The sequence below is a fragment of the Choloepus didactylus genome, chromosome 13, assembly GCF_015220235.1.
Source record: "Choloepus didactylus isolate mChoDid1 chromosome 13, mChoDid1.pri, whole genome shotgun sequence".
NCBI classification, from domain to species: domain Eukaryota; kingdom Metazoa; phylum Chordata; class Mammalia; order Pilosa; family Megalonychidae; genus Choloepus; species Choloepus didactylus.
The window spans coordinates 384624-401987 of record NC_051319.1 but is presented as its reverse complement, the minus strand read 5'-3'; the positions used below and the strand labels follow the sequence as shown (position 1 = coordinate 401987).

Genomic DNA, 17364 nt, shown 5'->3' with positions numbered 1-17364 from the left:
GACCCAGAGCTTGGTTCTGATGTTGCTAGTGTTCCTTGGCACAGGACTTTTAAAATTTATTGTGGTAGGTCCTCAGTGAACTATCTATCAGATATGGGGAAATTTCTTGTATTATAAATTTGATAATTTCTCCCCCTCAATTAATAAAAAATTTGTTCCTTCCAGAGTTCCCTTTTTTTTTTTTTTTTTTTTTTTGATGAATGACCTCCAGGACCAGTCTAGCTTTCTTGTCTCATTTTTCCTTTTTCTTTTTGTTCTGTTGTATATTTCCTCAATTTTATCTTCCTACTCTTCTCTTTCAGTTATATTTTTAATTTCCAAGAATTCATTTTTTGTTCTCCAAATTTTCCCTTTAAATAGCATCCTATTCCTGTTTCATGGATGTCATGCTCTCTTACCTCTTATCTTGTAATTGATAGCCTTGTTTTTGTATTTGAGATTTCTTGTGCCTGCATTGTATATGGATCTTCTGTCACTTTGCTTTGGTCTCTATCTTTTTTGTTAGAGTTTTCCTCAGATACCAGTGTGGGGTAGTGCTTGTCAGTGGCTGGGCCCTTTTGCTATGGTCCTGCCGATCAAGGAAGAGTCCCCCAGTCTTCTGCCTGGAGGGTGTAAACCTGGCTGCCAACTTTCTGGGAGCCAAGTGTGGAAGGGTTTGGGGGCTTGTTCAGGTCAGAAGTTTTCTCATCATTCTCCTACCTTCTGCACCTTACCCGTATCTTCAGATGAGTAGACCACAAGGGCTGTCAGGTCTTTGGTTCTACTTTTTAAAGGGCCGTTGTCAAATATGTTTGGGAATTTTGCCCTGGAGCATTAGCATCTGTTCCCTCTTCCCGTGTCAGCTCTTCTAGAGTTGAACAGTCATAATGCCTTAAATTTTCTTCATTAAATGTGGTTTCCAGCCTCCCTAACTGCCAAGAAACGTAGATCATATATAAGAAAAAGACAAAATCTCATTCAGGATTTTGAAATGAAAGTCAGAGACTAAAATTGCTAAGGAAATAAACCACTATAGATTTCTAATCTAATCTAACCAACTACAAATTGTGGTTGACATAATGTGAGATCATATCGTGTGATCCTCATCCTGCTCCCTTTGGGGATGAATGGGAGCATTGTATCTGAAGTATTGCATCCACATTCTAAGAAGAACATTGAGAAAATGAAGACTTAATAGGAAATTGAGGAGACTTAAAAGGTAGACTGTGAAGCAAACCAAAGATCATAACTGCCTTAAAATAACTGAAAGGCTCTCATGTGAAATGATATGAAAGCAAAAGAAAGTCCTTTAGTTGGAAGGTATTGAGAAAGGAAATTTGACTTAAGAAAAGGAACTTTTCCAACAGGGGACAGGACCCCCAGATGAACGAGTTTTCCTGGCGACGTGGGACACAGATTCCAGGAATCACCCTGAGGTCATCAGGGGATTGAGAATGCCTTTTGGGCCAAAAGGGAGAATAGAAAGGCAACAAAATAAGGTTTTAGTAGCTAAGAGTATTCAAAGAGAGTTAAGAGGCTGTACTGGAGGTTACTCCTATGCACGCTTCACCTAGATATGCCATATGACCACAGTATTATAGGTCCAAGTCAACAGTAGTCCTGAAAACCTTAAAGAATATCCGGATCCCTATCTGAGAATCTATAAAAGTTTCACTCTCTTAGTTTATCCTTCAGAAACTTAAATCCTTCAGAGAACTCCTATGCCAACTAAATCCCAAAACCCAGAGGCATTAGCCTCTTCAAGAACATCAACTAGATGTGTCCCCTTTTCTCATAAAGTTGACACCCCTTTTCAACATGAACAAGTTAGGGTGGTCACTGCCTAGACATCCCTGAAGATCGGAAAATGATTAAGCTAGATGAAGGAGTAGCAATAGACAAGATGGAATTTAACAAAGAATTGTGAATATTTTATCTTTATATAATTTTCTTTTTCTTAGTTCCTAGGGTATTAGAATAGCTAGAAGGAAAAAATTGAAATGGTGAAACTGTAATACCCTAGCATCCTTTGAAATTTGTTCTGTAGCTACTTGTTATATTGTAATTTGAAAGCTATCACTTTTTTTGTATATGGTATATTTCATAATAAGGAAATACCTGAAACTATGGTACTATAACTCATAACAACTTTGGAAATTTCCTCTATAACTACTTGTTAAATCATACTTTGAAAGATATTACCTTTTTGTATATATGTTGTATTTTTATTAAGGAAATAACTGAAAATGTGGAGCTGTAACCTATAATATTCTTTGAAATTTGCTAACTGCTTGTTAAATTGCACTTGGAAAGTTATGATTTCTGTATATGTGTGTTATGTTCTACAATAAAAAAGTAATTTAAAAAAGGAACTTTCTGACTACAGAGTTGTTGAAAAACCTAGTAAATTGTTATATGGGTAGGGAGTTTTCTCATCTATTTTGGAAAACTGTGACAGCAGTTCATGTCAGTATCAGATAAACATAAGCCTTGAGGACCTTTAATCTCCTTTTGATTTTGAGATTTTCAGATGTATGTTCATTTTCCCTTTTTTTTACCAGCAGCTTCCTTTAAGGTCTTGATTTTCAAATCATTCATCTTTAATGCAAATCTGTGCTTGTTTTACCAGATACTATATTGACATACAGACTGCTTTAATGTCCATTCCATTTGGGACATAGTTGTCTGGCTGTTTAGGTCAAGCATCTTTGTGTCCACCTTCCCATATCCTGATAGCTTCTTCCAGTCTGTAAATAATCACTGATGGTGATGACTGTTAGCATTTCTGCCCTATATATTCTCCAGACATTCATTATAGGCCCAAGAGTATGTACTGTAAAAGAAAGCCATAAAACGAGTCTCTCTTCTGAAAATGAAAATTATCTATCTATAGACTCAGATGACATATATGGTATTGTGGTGTTTCACATCTGTTTACTTTACCAGGAATCTTACATCACTGAAAACAAAAAAAAAAAAAAAACAAAGAAAAAGCATGACTGGTAGGCATTGAAACCACAGAATGCTCATTTGTCTTTATCCATCAAAATCACAAAATATCAGTTAGCAAACTGACAGGATTTTTGTTTTAATTTGGATAATTGTGCACAATCTTGATTAATAATGATCTGTATTACAGAGGAATGTGTTAGCTGTTTTTTTTTTTTGTTCATTTTCTTTATAGGAGAAGTTGTGGGTCTACAGAACAATCTTGCCTAAATACAGGATTTCCATATATAACCACTACACCAACACCTTGTATTGGTGTGGGACATTTGTTATAATGGATGAAGTCACATTTTTTTCCATGCCAATCTTTTTTTTTTAATGCAATTTTGAGATATATTAACATACCATATAATCCATCCAAAGTATACAATCATTTGCTTACAGTATCATCATATAGTTGTGCATTCATCGCCACAATCAATGTTAGAACATTTTCATTACTCCAAAATAAAGAAGTTAAAAAAAGAAAAAAGAATATCCAAAATATCCCATACCCCTTATCATCCTTAATCCCCCCCCCATTATTTATAGACTTTTTTCTCTTTATTACTCATCTGCCCATGCTCTGGATAAAGGGGGTGTTAGTCACAAGGTTTTCACAGTCACGTGGTCATACAATAAAAACTATATAGTTATACAGTCATCATCAAGAATCAAGTCTACTGGATTATAGTTCAACAGATTTAGGCATTTCCATCTAGCTATTCTAATACACTAGAAACTAAAAAGGCATGTCTATATAATTCGTAAGAATAACCTCCAGAATGACCTCTCAACTCTATTTGAAATTTCTTAGCCCCTGAAACTTTGTTTCAGTTCTATTCCCCCTTTTGTTCAAGAAGGCTTTCTCAATCCCACAGTGCCAGGACCAGGCTGATCCCTGGGAGTCCTGTCCCATGTTCCCAGGGAGACGTACACCCTGGGGAGTCATGTCCCATTTAGGGGAGAGTGTAGTGAGTTTATTTGCGGAATTGGTTGAGAGAGAGAGGCCACATCTGAGCAACAAAAGAGGTTCTCTAGGGGTAACTCTCAGGCATAATTGTAAGTAGGCTTAGCTTCTCCTTTGCCGGAATAAATGAAAGCACATTTTTGTAATTACATTATTAACTGTAGTCCAGGGTTTGACTTAGGGTTCACTGTTTGTGTATTGTAGTTATATGGATTTTTTAAAAAAAATGTATTCCGATACCATATATATGATCTAACATTTCTTCCTTTTAATCACATTGAGACATATACTGCAGTGCAAATTGCATGCACAATGTTGTGCTACCATCACCACAATCCTTTACCAAAACATTGCTTTTTTTTATTTAAATTCAGTTTTATTGAAATATATTCACATACCATACAGTTATCCATGGTGTACAATCAGCTGTTCACAGTAACATTATATAGTTATGCTTTCATCACACCAATCTATTTTTGAACATTTTCCTTACATCAGAAAGAATCGGAATAAGAATAAAAAACAAAAGTAAAAAAGAACACACAAATCATCCTCCATCCCACCCTATTTTTCATTTAGTTTTTGTCCCCATTTTTCTACTCATCCATCCTAGATAAAGGGAGTGTGATCCACAAGGTTTTCACAATCACGCTGTCACCCCTTGTAAGCTACATTCAAAACATTGCTTTTTCATAAGGTAATATAAATAATAAGGTAATTATTTTGAATGTGTGGCTGGTCTAATAACCACAGTCATTTAAAAGTAGTGATGAGAATAAACAATATTTTGAGGTCTAAAGCATCTGTAATGTGATGAGAAAATATCTGTGATTTCTATTGGTGACAGCCACAGATCACTAATAATGCTGTGGCTGCCTACATTCAGAGTTGAAGGAAATGCTAAATTTCAGTTAGCAGTTAATGAAAATAACAAGGTATTTTTCCCCCATTCAGTTTCAAGGACCCATTGAGTTTTATAAATGGGCTCCTGCATGGTTGATGGATCCCAGGTGAGACCCTGACTTAGGATCATGGACTCTCAAAGTTGGGAGAGACCTTGGAGAGAATCTTGACCAAGGTCTTCAGTTTGCAAATGAGGAAACATATGTCCAGGAAGGAGACTTGACTTGACCAAGAGTCAGATCTAGGAAGCTGGTGCATGTCATCATCAGGGATGCTAAAGTAGATGACAGTTCTGTTTGAGAGGACAATGCAAATCATGGTGGTGGTGAAAGCATGAAAGAAGATGAATGTAGCTCCCTCCCTTGATTTGGGGAAAGTGTTTGTGGTGGGGGGTGGGGTAGGGGGTGTAGCCTGTAAGAAAGATTAGAAGTTGTGGGTTGAAGATATAGTTAAGGAGAACCTAAGATGGCGGCCAGGTGAGACAGGGCTGGGAAACACCTCCGTGAAAAATGCTAGATAAAAGCCAGAAAGTGACCCAGAATACCAGTTTCAGCAATGCACTAGCTGGACAAGGTCTGCTGAAGCCACAGGGGCCGTGCACTTGGTGAAGCCAGGAGTCTGCATTCTGAAACGAGTGAGTAAGCTGGCTGAAAGTCCCGCGACCGTGCTGCGGTGTGGGGAAACCAGGGGTTGGTGTTTGGAGACGGACTAGTTCTTTTTTTTTTTTTAAAAAAAAAGGAAACCCAGGAGCGGCTGCAGTTGCAACAGTGAGAACCGTGCAGTGAAGCACGGCAGGAGCGGGCTGTGCCAACCTCTCAGTGTCTGGCATGGAGGATGCACCGCTGCTGATTCCCTCAGGCCAGGGAGCCAGAGGGGAGAGCCAAAAGGTGAGAGAAACCACGCTGCTTGGAGCTGGCTCCCTGGCAGGCTGGAGACACTCCTGCCCCGGGGCCGTGCCCACAGCCCAGAGCCGCACCAGGAAACCCAGTGTGATGGGGAGTATATCCCACGGCACTGCACACACCACAATATCGGCCGTGGACAGTGGCCTTGGGTGCCTACACAGCTGGTTGTCCCGGAGCTGGGAAGGCGAAGCTGTGCCAAAAGGGGGGTGTTGAGAAGCCCCATTCAGCCGTTTTTGCATCAGGCTGGGAGTGCCCCTGCATGTCCCGGTGGCCCAGGGCTTCCCTTGAGGGATGGCGCACACTTGTGACATGGCACAGCCTTCCCTCAGCAGAGGTCCTGGAAGATCACAGCTATCAAGCAAAGCAAATGCCAAGAGGCCAAAAGCAACAGAAAATCTTAAAGCATTTGATAAAACCAGACATATGGAGAACCCAATCCCAAACACCCAAATCAAAATATCAGAAGAGACAGTGTACTTGGCGCAATTAATCAAAGGACTACAATCAAAGAACGAGAGCATGGCACAGGATATAAAGGACATGAAGAAGAACATGGCACAGGATATAAAGGATATAAAGAAAACCCTAGAAGAGCATAAAGAATTAATTGCAAGAGTAAGTTAAAAAAATAGATCTTATGGAGATAAAAGAAACTGTTGGCCAAATTAAAAAGACTTTGCATACTCATAATGCAAGATTAGAGGAAGTTGAACAACGACCCAGTGTCCTAGAGGTCCACAGAACAGAAAATGAAAGAACAAAAGAAAGAATGGTGAAAAAAGATCAAAAAAATCAAAATGGATCTCAGGGATATGATAGATAAAATAAACCTCCAAAGTTAAGACTCATTGGTGTCCCAGAAGGGGAAGAGAAGGGTAAAGGTCTAGAAAGAGTATTCAAAGAAATTATTGGGAAAAACTTCCCAAACTTTCTACACAACATAAATACACAAAGCATAAATGCCCAGCGAATTCCAAATAGAATAAATCCAAATAAACCCACTCCAAAACATATTCTGATCAGACTGTCAAATACTGAAGAGAAGGAGCAAGTTCTGTAAGCAGCAAGAAAAAGCAATTCACCGCATACAAGGGAAACAACATAAGACTAAGTTGTGACTGCTCAGCAGCCACCATGGAGGCGAGAAGGCAGTGGCAATGACATATGTAAAATTCTGAGAGAGAAAAATTTCCAACCAAGAATACTTTATCCAGCAAAACTCTCCTTCAAATTTGAGGGAGAGCTTAAATTCTTCACAGACAAACAAATGCTGGGAGAATTTGCTAACAAGAGACCTGCCCTACTTGAGATAGCTAAAGGGAGCCCTACTGACAGAGAAACAAAGAAAGGAGAGAGAGATATAGAGAATTTTAACAGACATATATAGAACTTTACATCCCAAATCACCAGGACACACATTTTTCTCTAGTGATCACAGATTCTTTCTCCAGAATTGACCATATGCTGGGACATAAAACAAGCCTCATAAATTAAAAAAAAAAAAAATTGAATATGTTCAAAGCACATTCTCCGACCACAATGGAATACAAATAGAAGTTAATAATTTTTGATTTCTAACTCCACTATTTACTTCCTACAGGATATAAAATACCTAACCCTAATGAAAAATCAGTGGTTTTGGACTCAATGTAAAATATGAAATTTTTGACAAGAACTATATAAAAGTGGGGGAATGGAGAAGTATAGGAACATAATTTATGTGTCCTATTGAAGTTAAGTTGGTATCAAAGAAAACCAGGATTGTTATGGATTTAAGAGTTTAAATTTATGTCCCACAGTAACACAAAGAAATTATCAGAGAATATGACCATAGAGATGAAAAGTAGAGTATGGGTTATGCAAAGTAGGGGAAGGAGTAATGGGGAGTTAAGGAGAGTATACAGTTACTGTTTGAGGTGAAGGGAAGTTTCTAGTAATGGATTATGGGAAGGTGATAGCTTTACAACATTCTAAATGTGATTAATCCCACTAATGGAATGCTAGTGAAGGGATGGAATGGGAAGATTAAGTCTGTATATATGTTTCCACAATTGAAAAGAAAAGACAGTCTAAATAGATGACAATTAAATGCCAAGGTTGATCCTGGATGGGATCTGACGATGGCGGACAGGAGGCTCAGAGGACACAGTTGAAACATAAGGAAAAAAAAAAAAAGAAAAAAAAGGAAATATAGAATGTAAGCTTTGTATTAATGTTGAATTTCTTAAACTTCTTAGCTGCGCTTAATGAGATTGTGTAAAAGAATGTTCTTGTTCATGGGAATTGTATATGTGAATTACAGTGTTTGTTCAAGGATGTGTGAGGCTTGCTCTCATATGTTCACAAGACAGAGCAGTAGATGATGGATGATAGAGAGGGAGGAAGGGAGAGAGGGAGGGAAGAGAAATGGTGGTGTGACAACATGTTAAAGTTGTGGATCAGGGTATCGGGGGAAGGGGGTGAGGATATGCTGGAATTCTGTGTATGGGGTTTGTATTGTTTTTGCAACTGTTCCTATAACTTTGAATTTATTTTCAAAATAAATTTAAAAAAAAGATATAGTTAAAAGTTAAATGGCAGTTGTTGCTCACAGTGTCATTGATTCATTTCCCAAACATTATGAGTTGCCTTGCTTATAAAGTATTATAAAGTATTGCTTATAAAGTATTGTCTTTAAGTTCTAAGAGTAGACAGTGTATAATGAGACTGACAGGAAAGTAAACAAACAGGTGTACCACAGTGTGTTCAGAGCCGTAAAGGTGGTCAGGAGGAGGGCTGAGGAAGCAGGTCAGTCTTCTTGCAGTGTGGAAGTGGCATACGTGTCCTCTTCTATTATAAAGTAAAACACAAATGCAGAAAAATACACACAAAAACCCATACATGAATAGTTTAGAGTTATTTTAACGTGAACACTCTTGTAAGCACCACCCAGGTCAAGAAATAGAACCATGTCAGCTCTCCTGGAAGCCCTCCATGTACCCCATCCCATCCCATCTGTCTTCCTTACCCTCAAGGCTTTACCCTGTGATCCCTTTTACTCTCTTACTTCCTTGTCTTTCATTATAGTTTTATCACCCATATGCCTATCCCTATACACTGGAGTGTAGTCTTGCTGCCTTTTTAAATATTTGATTTGTCTTCAATATCTTTTAATCTAAAGGTTTCTCCTTCATACCTTTCTTTTCCTTACAGGTTTTCTACTGAAGAATGAGAGCCCTTTGACCTAGAGTCTTCCTCAGTTTGTTTTTAACAGACTGTATACTTATGAGGAATTCTGTATTTCCTGCAAATTGGCATCTGGCCTAGAGGTTTGATGAAGTGTAATTTCAATTATATTGGCAAGAATGTTGGGGAGTTTGTATTCTTCCATTAGAAGCTACAACATATCTTGTTGTCTTTCTTTTTGCGATGTTATCAACTGTTGATGCTTAATACCTAGATTCATTAATTCAGTAGCAATTGAACAGTGGTGATATTCTGATTCTTTAATTTCCTTTTCACTTAGCAAGATTACTGAGATGCCTCCCCTCAACTATTATGTGTCTCCTAGTGGTAAATTTCAGACTGCTTGATTCTTTTTCTGTGTTTAACAGGTTTAAAGATATTGAATTTATTTGCTGTCATCCTCAAGAAGTGTTCATTAATTATTTTTAGTGTCTTTATTAATTCAGGGACTTTAACATATTTGATGACTTTCAATCCATTGCAATTAATATCCTTACTAAAGCTCAGATTGTCCCATCTTTGGCTGTGTTTTAGCACTTTTAATCCTGTAATTAACAAGTAGAAATGACTTGCATTGTAAACCTTATATGATATAATAAATATGTCTTGGAAAATTCATGTGACTGTTAATTTAAATATAACTGTTATATATAAAAATAACTGTTAGGGGAATGTTCTGTAAATAAATTCCAAGTGAAGTCCAGATTAAAGATAGGGAAGAAGTAGCACTGAGGGCCAGAGTCACAGGTAAAGTCGCATCACTTGAGGTGGTGTTTCATATTGTAAGGGACATGGAATGATGGTTCCCTGATACTCATTCATAGACCAGTGCCATTCTAGAATGAAGTTTTTATTGTTTTCCTCACATTCTGAGGTAAAATAAGGGCTACATAGTGAAGTTTTTAGAAAACTAAATTTATTTATATATATTAAAATTCTGGGGGACTGAGGTTAGGAAGAGTGCAGAGTAAAAAGCTCCAAATCTCCCAAGAAACATCGAAAATCAAGCAAAAAACTGTCAGAAACCAATTTTCTCAGAAATCTGGAACACAGCCAAAGTGAATGCTGAAATCAAAGAAAAAGCAACTAAAAAATAGTAGGAGTTAAGCCTGGGATTGGCAGAGTAGAGAGCTCCAGGACTCAGTTCTTCCAGGGAGGAAACTATTAAATTGGGAGGAAACTGTCTGAAACAGTGATTTTGAAACTCATGAGACCAGAAAAACATGTTACAGCATCCAGGGAAGAACAGCAGCTTGTGGCACCCATCCCCAGTCTCATGGCAGACCTTTGTGGGGTCCAGTCCCTGGCTGGCTCACTGGTGGCAGAAAGGGACGTAGGAATCCTCTTCCCCCAAAACGAGTGGGCATGGCCAATCACTGATCACGGCTTTTGATTAGCAGATTCAGATTGCTGTGTCCCAGCTCTGAGCTAGTGTTTCACTCTGTTCTGGACAAGAGTGGCAGCAGCCATTGTTTCAACCCCACCAGGGACAAAGGTAGAGAGTGTGGAGATTTAAATATGTGTCTCAGGGCTGTGGGGGACAGTTAGCAGCGGGAGGGTGGGGGTCTGCATTTGCTAGGTAGGCCTGGAATTCTCAATTTGGGGAGCTGTCAAGGAGGCTTTTGGCACCCCTTCTGGTCCCCCTCCCCAGGGCTCTTTAGAGCTGGTCAGCACCTGCTTCATGGGTCCTTGGCCCTGTATTGGCTGAGAAATACTGATGTGGGAAAGTCCTTTCTGCGGTGACCCTCTTCCCAGAATTTGCCCCTCAGAAAAAGCAACTAGAGACAATGAAAGGAGTGTAAAAAAAAGATAGAGGGAAAAACAAACAGTACAGATCAAGACTCCCAGAGAAGGCACTGAGGAAAGGAAGCTTTCTCCTGGAGGTGAAACAAGTTTACAAAAAGTACAGTCATAAAAATTGTGCCACATATCCAGGGCAAGAATCAGATGAAGAAGAGCTGAAAAGATCCTATCAGTTAAACATGAACTAGTCTACAGGACCAGAATAAGATGGACAAAGCGTCAAAGACAACTCTTAACACAAAGCCCATCAGCAATAAATCCCTAGACAAGACAGAAAAATTGACCTTCAGAGGTAACTCATCAAGGTAATCAGGTATCTAGACATCAGCAAAAAACCACAAGCTATACTAAGAAACAGGAAGGTATGGCCAAGTAAAGGAAATAAATTAAAACTTATTTTAGGACATTTGCATATTTTAGGACATTTGCATATTTATGTCACGACACAGAACACAGGACATTATATCAGGACACACAGAACACAGGACATTTATATCAGGACACACAGAACACAGGACATTATATCAGGACACACAGAACACAGGACATTTGCATAGTTATATCAGGACACAGAATTTGGAACAACTTATCAAAGTTCAAACAAATCTCCTAAATCAATACAAGGAGATGAAGGAAAATATGGCAAAAGAGGAAAAGGATATTAAGACAAATATGAAGATGGTGGATTAGAGAGACAGAGCAAAATTCTTATCCATGAAAAACACTAGGTAAAAGACAAAGTGCTCTAGAACAGCAGTTCCAGGGTTTCACCGGCTGGACAGGAATTTCTGCCCCCATAGTGAATGTGTATGTGGAAAAGCCAACAGACTGCATTTAAAATCAGTGAGCATTCAGCCTGGAATGCTGCAGGGGAATGGGTGATTGGAGCTGGCTGACAACCTGGAGGGGAACAGCCTTGCATGCACCAGGCACCCTCCTCAGCACTTGGCTCAGGTGATAACCCTACACAGACCTGCGGCAAAAAGTCGACATGTCAGGGACTGGCAGTTGGAGCAAGCAGACCAGCGTGGAAGGGGGCAGCTTTCCACACCCCATGCAGCCGTATTTTCATTTGGCTGGGGAGACGACCGTTCACAGCCCCATGGCCAAAGACTTCCTTAACGGAATTCGGGATTCAGTGGGATTGTAATGGCATCCACTCTTCTCCACAGAAGCCCTCAGTGTGCACAGCCTAGTAATAAGGGTGCTGCACAGAAGAGCCAGGAGCCCTTCCCCAGTTCCAGGGACTTGTGGACACATGGAAGACAGGGACTGTGTGACATTTGAGTTTTAAGGTGAGATGCACAGCTCTGCAGCCCCAGAGTACTCCACCCGCAGCCCTAGGAACAGCCAGGACCACTGTGTCCTGGAGTAGACTCCCTGCCAAACTGCGCGGGGCATGTTCTCAGCCACAGGGCTGGCAGTCCCCAGGACACACAGAAATTTGGTACACTGATTGGACTCCCACATGGTTTGGACCCACACTCAGTGCATAGACAAAGTTGGGAGAGAACTGGTTTGAGGGTAAGAGGTGGCTCAAGGAGGCCATCTGCTGGTAGGTCAGGGAAGGTGCACTCCACCAAGCTGTAGCTCTGCCATATTGTAGATAAATGTTCAAATAATCCTTATCCTAGAAGAACCTTATCAAGATAAGCAAATGCCAAGAGACCAAAAATAACAGAAAATTATACAGCATATGATCAAACCAGAAGATATGGATAACTCAAACATCCAAATTAAAAAGAGAAGACACAACTTGGAGCAATTAATCAGAGAAGTACATGCAAACATCAGTGTCATGGCTTAGTATATAAAGGACGTGAAGAAAACCCTAGCAGAGCATAAAGAATTTTCAAGAGTAAATTTTTTAAAAAATAGTGTATTTTATGGAAATAAAAGATACTGTTGATCAAATTAAAAATATTCTTGAGACACGTAACAGCAGATTTGAAGAGCTACAGGAACAAATTAGCGAACTCAGTGGCAGGCAATGGATTGCAAAAGCACAAAGAACGAATGGTGAAAAAAATGGAAAAATTTGAAATGGATCTTCAGGAAATGGTGGACAACATGAAGTGCACAAATAAAAGAATCATTGGTGTTCCAGCAGGTGAAGAGAAGAGTAAAGGGCTAGGAAGAGTATTCGAAGACATTGTTGGGGAAAACATCCCAACCTTTCTGAATGATATAAACATGCAAATCAAAGGTGCCCAACAAACTCCAAAGAGAATAAATTCAAATAAACCCACTCCAAGACATTCTGATCAGAATGTCAAATGCTGAAGAGAGGAGAAAGTTCTGAAAGCAGGGAGAAGTGATTAACCACATATAAGGGAAACAACATAAGACTAAGTACTGACTATTCAGCAGACACTGTGGAGGTGAGAAGGCAGTGTTATGCTCTGTTTCAGTGGTACTGAAAGAGGCAAAACTGCCAGCCCCAAATTCTTTATCCAGCAAAACTATCCTTCAAAACCAAGGGAGAGTTTAAAATCTTCTTAGATAAACAGAAGCAGAGAGTTCGTTATCAAGAGATCTGCCCTACCAGAAATACTAAAGGAAGTTCTGCAGGTTGAAAGTGAAAAGCAAGAGAGTATGACTTGGAGTAGTGTGAACAAATGAAGATTATGAGTAAAGGTAACTAAAAGGAAAAAAACAGTGACAAAATAGGATGTATAAAAACCAAATGATAAAATTGCTTAGGTAATCACTATCTTTCCAGTAATAACACTGAATGTTAATTGATTAAACTCTCTAATCAAAAGATGAAGATTGGCAGAATGTAGAAGAAAGCATGATCCAGCTATATGCTGTCTGCAAGAGACTCACCTTAGACCCAAAGACATTGAAAGTGAAAGGTTGAAAAAAGATATTCCACGCAAATAGTACTTCTTATAGAACAGGTCTCTTGTTCACACATTCTCTTAGTGTCTGTTTATCTGTAAATATACTCTCCCTCATTTTTGAAGGACAGTTTTGCCAGATATAGAATTCTTGGTTGGCAGTTTTTCAGTATCTTAAATATGTCATATGACTGTCTTCTCGCCTCCACAGTTTCTGCTGAGAGATCCACACTTAGTCTTGTCAGGCTTCCCCTGTATGTGATGGATTGCTTTTCTCTTGCTGCTTCGAGAATTCTCTTTGTCTTTGACATTTGAGAATCTGATTTGTCTTGGAGTAGGTCTATTTGGATCTATTCTGCCTCTTCAAATCTGCTGTTGTGTATGTCTCCATTGGGTTTCTCATCTCTTCTGTTGTGCCTTTCATTCCTGTAAGTTCTGCCGTTTGTTTTTTGTTTCAGAAGCTTTCAGTTTCTTCTTATGGTTACTCTGTGTCTTGTTTATATCCTTCATCTCTTTTGCCACATTTTATTTTAACTTGTTGATTTCATGTAAAAGATTTGTCTGAAGATCTTTACTTAGTTGTTTCAGCTCCTGTATCTCAGTTGAGGAGTTAGTTTGTTCCTTTGACTGGGCCATATGTTCATGCATCCTGGCATCATGTGTGATATTTTGCTGGTGTCTAGGCATCTCATTTTCTTGATTAGTTTATTCTGGAGGTCATTTTCTCTTTTGCCTAGGGTTTTGTTGTTGGATTGCTGTGTTCTGTATCTGTTCATCTCTCACTGGCCAGTTTTCATGTTGGCTCTACCCCCACTGTCTCCCCGCAAAACCAAGTGCCCACAGCAACCTGCCTCAGGGATTGGGGTTAGGCACTGGGCCCATCAGCAAGGTGTCTGTGTGTGGTAAAAACAAGTCTGCTTGCTCCCAGAGTTCTGTTTTTCTCTGGCCAGGAAGACCTGGGTTTTTTTTAGGGCTGTGCTTTAACAGTTGGTTCACCCATATTTCTCAGTGAAAACAGGGCCAGTTTTCCATGCAGGGGATGTAGAGCAGCTCCAGTGGTGCTAAGACAGGGTCTGTAGAGTCTTTTAAAAGCCCTTTGATTCCCTTGCGCTTTCCGGTCTGTCCAGGAGATGCTGCTTTTTGGTAACTTAACTGTCTTCAGAAGCTGTTCTGCCTCTGAGCATAGGCTGTGTCTGAACAGGTGGTGCTGAAACTGTGGGATTCCTGTGCCCTCATTTTGCCAGCCAAGATCTGGCTCCATGTGGGGCTGTGCCCCGTTTTATTTGTGGCAGAGTGCGGGACACTGTTATCGAGTTCCGACTTGGCGGGCCTGGGCCAGGGGAACTGATCAGCCCCTAGGAAAGGTAGTGGGGCACGGGTGGTAGCGCCTTCCACGGCCCCCCGGGCCTGAGAAAGTGGAGCCGAATGCAGGCCCCATTTCCTCACCCCAAAGTACAACCGTTGGGGAGGGCTTGCCGGAGAAACCCCCCCCCCCCCCGTGCCTTACCTGCACCCTCCACCCTCTTCGTTACCGGAGCAACTCCCGCCCCTTTTCAATCAACCTCCGCGCCCTCTCAGAACCAATCCAAGCCTTTAACCCCTACAGCCACCCCGCCCTCTAAACCGCCCGATATAAGCTTGTACTCTCCCCTAATAAACTCTCTTGGCTTCTTCACCCTAAAAGAGACGTGTCCCGCCTGTTCCTTCTCGCCGCCCTCCACACCTTGCACGCCACCGCCGGGGACCGGGCCCAGTCCCCCGCCTCGCCCTCGCCTCCGGGAAAGAGCCCCCGCCGCCGGTACCCTCGGAGCAATCCCGAGAGCCTAGGATTTAGCAACCGGCCGCCACCCCCCCCCCCAGACGAGTCAACTGCGACCGCAACAAGCCAACCATGCCAAAATACTGCATTAAAAACACCCTCTGGCATAGGTCCCAACCAAGTCCTTAACCCCCTTAATCCACAGCCCTCCAGCTGCACCTCAAGTACAAGCAGCGCATCCGGAAACCACACCTCAGCTACAAACAGCGCATCGCCAACCCCACCACCCCAACCTTTTCTGCCCCCCTCTCGTTACTCCTCTCCCCTCCTCGGCCTTATCCAAGCAGCCTTCACCTCAGTGAATTCCTCCAACCCCAATCTTACCTCCTCCTGCTGGCTTTGCCTCTGCACCTCCTCCTCCCTGTATGAGCCCGTCGCCTCCAACCTTTCCTTTTCAGAAAATACAGAGAATAGCCCCTCGGAATGCAATTGGAATACCTCTGCCGTCCCCCTAACCTTTCATTCAGTCTCCTTTACAGGACAGTGCATCCGCCCTCGCTCAAGTAACTCTCCCAACCTCACAGCTTGTGCCAACTACTCATCTCCCAGCAGCTCTGCCAAGTTTCTTATTCCTCACAACTCCTCCCAATGGCTCTGCTCCTCTACAGGACTTACCCCCTGCCTTAATGTGCAGACCCTCAATACAACTAATGAAACTTGCCTCCTAATTGTCCTTATCCCTAGGGTCCTATACCACAGCGAGGAAGACTTCTTCCTCCGCCTAAAAAAAACTGCAGTTCCTGCCACTCTGCAAAAGCGAGAACCCATCACCGCCCTCATAATTACCTCCCTCTTAGGTCTTGCAGGCGCTGGCACCGGAATCGCTGCATTAGCCAGTCAAGGCTCCACCCTAACTCACCTCCGGGCAGCTGTTGACGAGGACATTCGTCACCTACAAGACGCTATTTCCCATCTTAAAAATTCTGTCAATTCCCTCTCTGAGGTCGTGCTCCAAAACCGCCGAGGTCTCGACCTTCTCCTCCTCAAAGAAGGAGGCCTTTGCGCCGCCCTAGGAGAAGAGTGCTGTGTATATGCCAATTCCACAGGTCTCGCCGAAGACAGCCTACAGAAGGTCTGAGAGGGACTAGAACAACGCAAAAGAAACCGTGAAGCCACCAACTATTGGTCCCACATCTTTACCCCCCTCCTCCCATACCTCCTCCCTCTCATCGGCCCCCTACTAATGATTATTCTAGCTCTCACCCTAGGGCCCTGCATTATCCGCAGAATTGTCCAGCTTGCTAAGAACCAAGCCAATGCTGTCTTTTCATCATTTGTGCAAGTCCAGTATCAACAACTTGCCTCCACTGAAGAAGCTGACCCTCCGCAGTGTCGCCACCCTCGTCCATCCCGCAAGCAGCGAGGCCCTTCTCGAACGCCCGGGCGCCGCACCAACGTCGAGCTCCAGCCTCTCTAACTACCATCTACCCCTATCCCTTCCCCCACCTCCCCTTTCCCTCATCCCTTGGCGGATCTCTCCGGTAAGCTTCTTCCTCTAATTAGAAAAGAAGGGGGAAATGCGGGACACTGTTATCGAGTTCCGACTTGGCGGGCCTGGGCCAGGGGAACTGATCAGCCCCTAGGAAAGGTAGTGGGGCACGGGTGGTAGCGCCCTCCACGGCCCCCCGGGCCTGAGAAAGTGGAGCCGAATGCAGGCCCCATTTCCTCACCCCAAAGTACAACCGTTGGGGAGGGCTTGCTGGAGAAACCCCCCCCCCCCCGTGCCTTACCCGCACCCTCCACCCTCTTCGTTACCGGAGCAACTCCCGCCCCTTTTCAATCAACCTCCACGCCCTCTCAGAACCAATCCAAGCCTTTAACCTCTACAGCTACCCCGCCCTCTAAACCGCCCGATATAAGCTTGTACTCTCCCCTAATAAACTCTCTTGGCTTCTTCACCCTCAAAGAGACGTGTCCCGCCTGTTCCTT

At 42.0% G+C, this 17364-nt stretch overlaps 1 protein-coding gene across 3 annotated transcripts in view; it reads left to right on the top strand.

Annotated features, from left to right (window-relative positions):
• Nucleotides 1-17364, top strand: part of SNAP47 (synaptosome associated protein 47) — a 156114-nt gene that overhangs the window by 87105 nt on the left and 51645 nt on the right. The gene's annotated exons all lie outside the window — the stretch shown is intronic.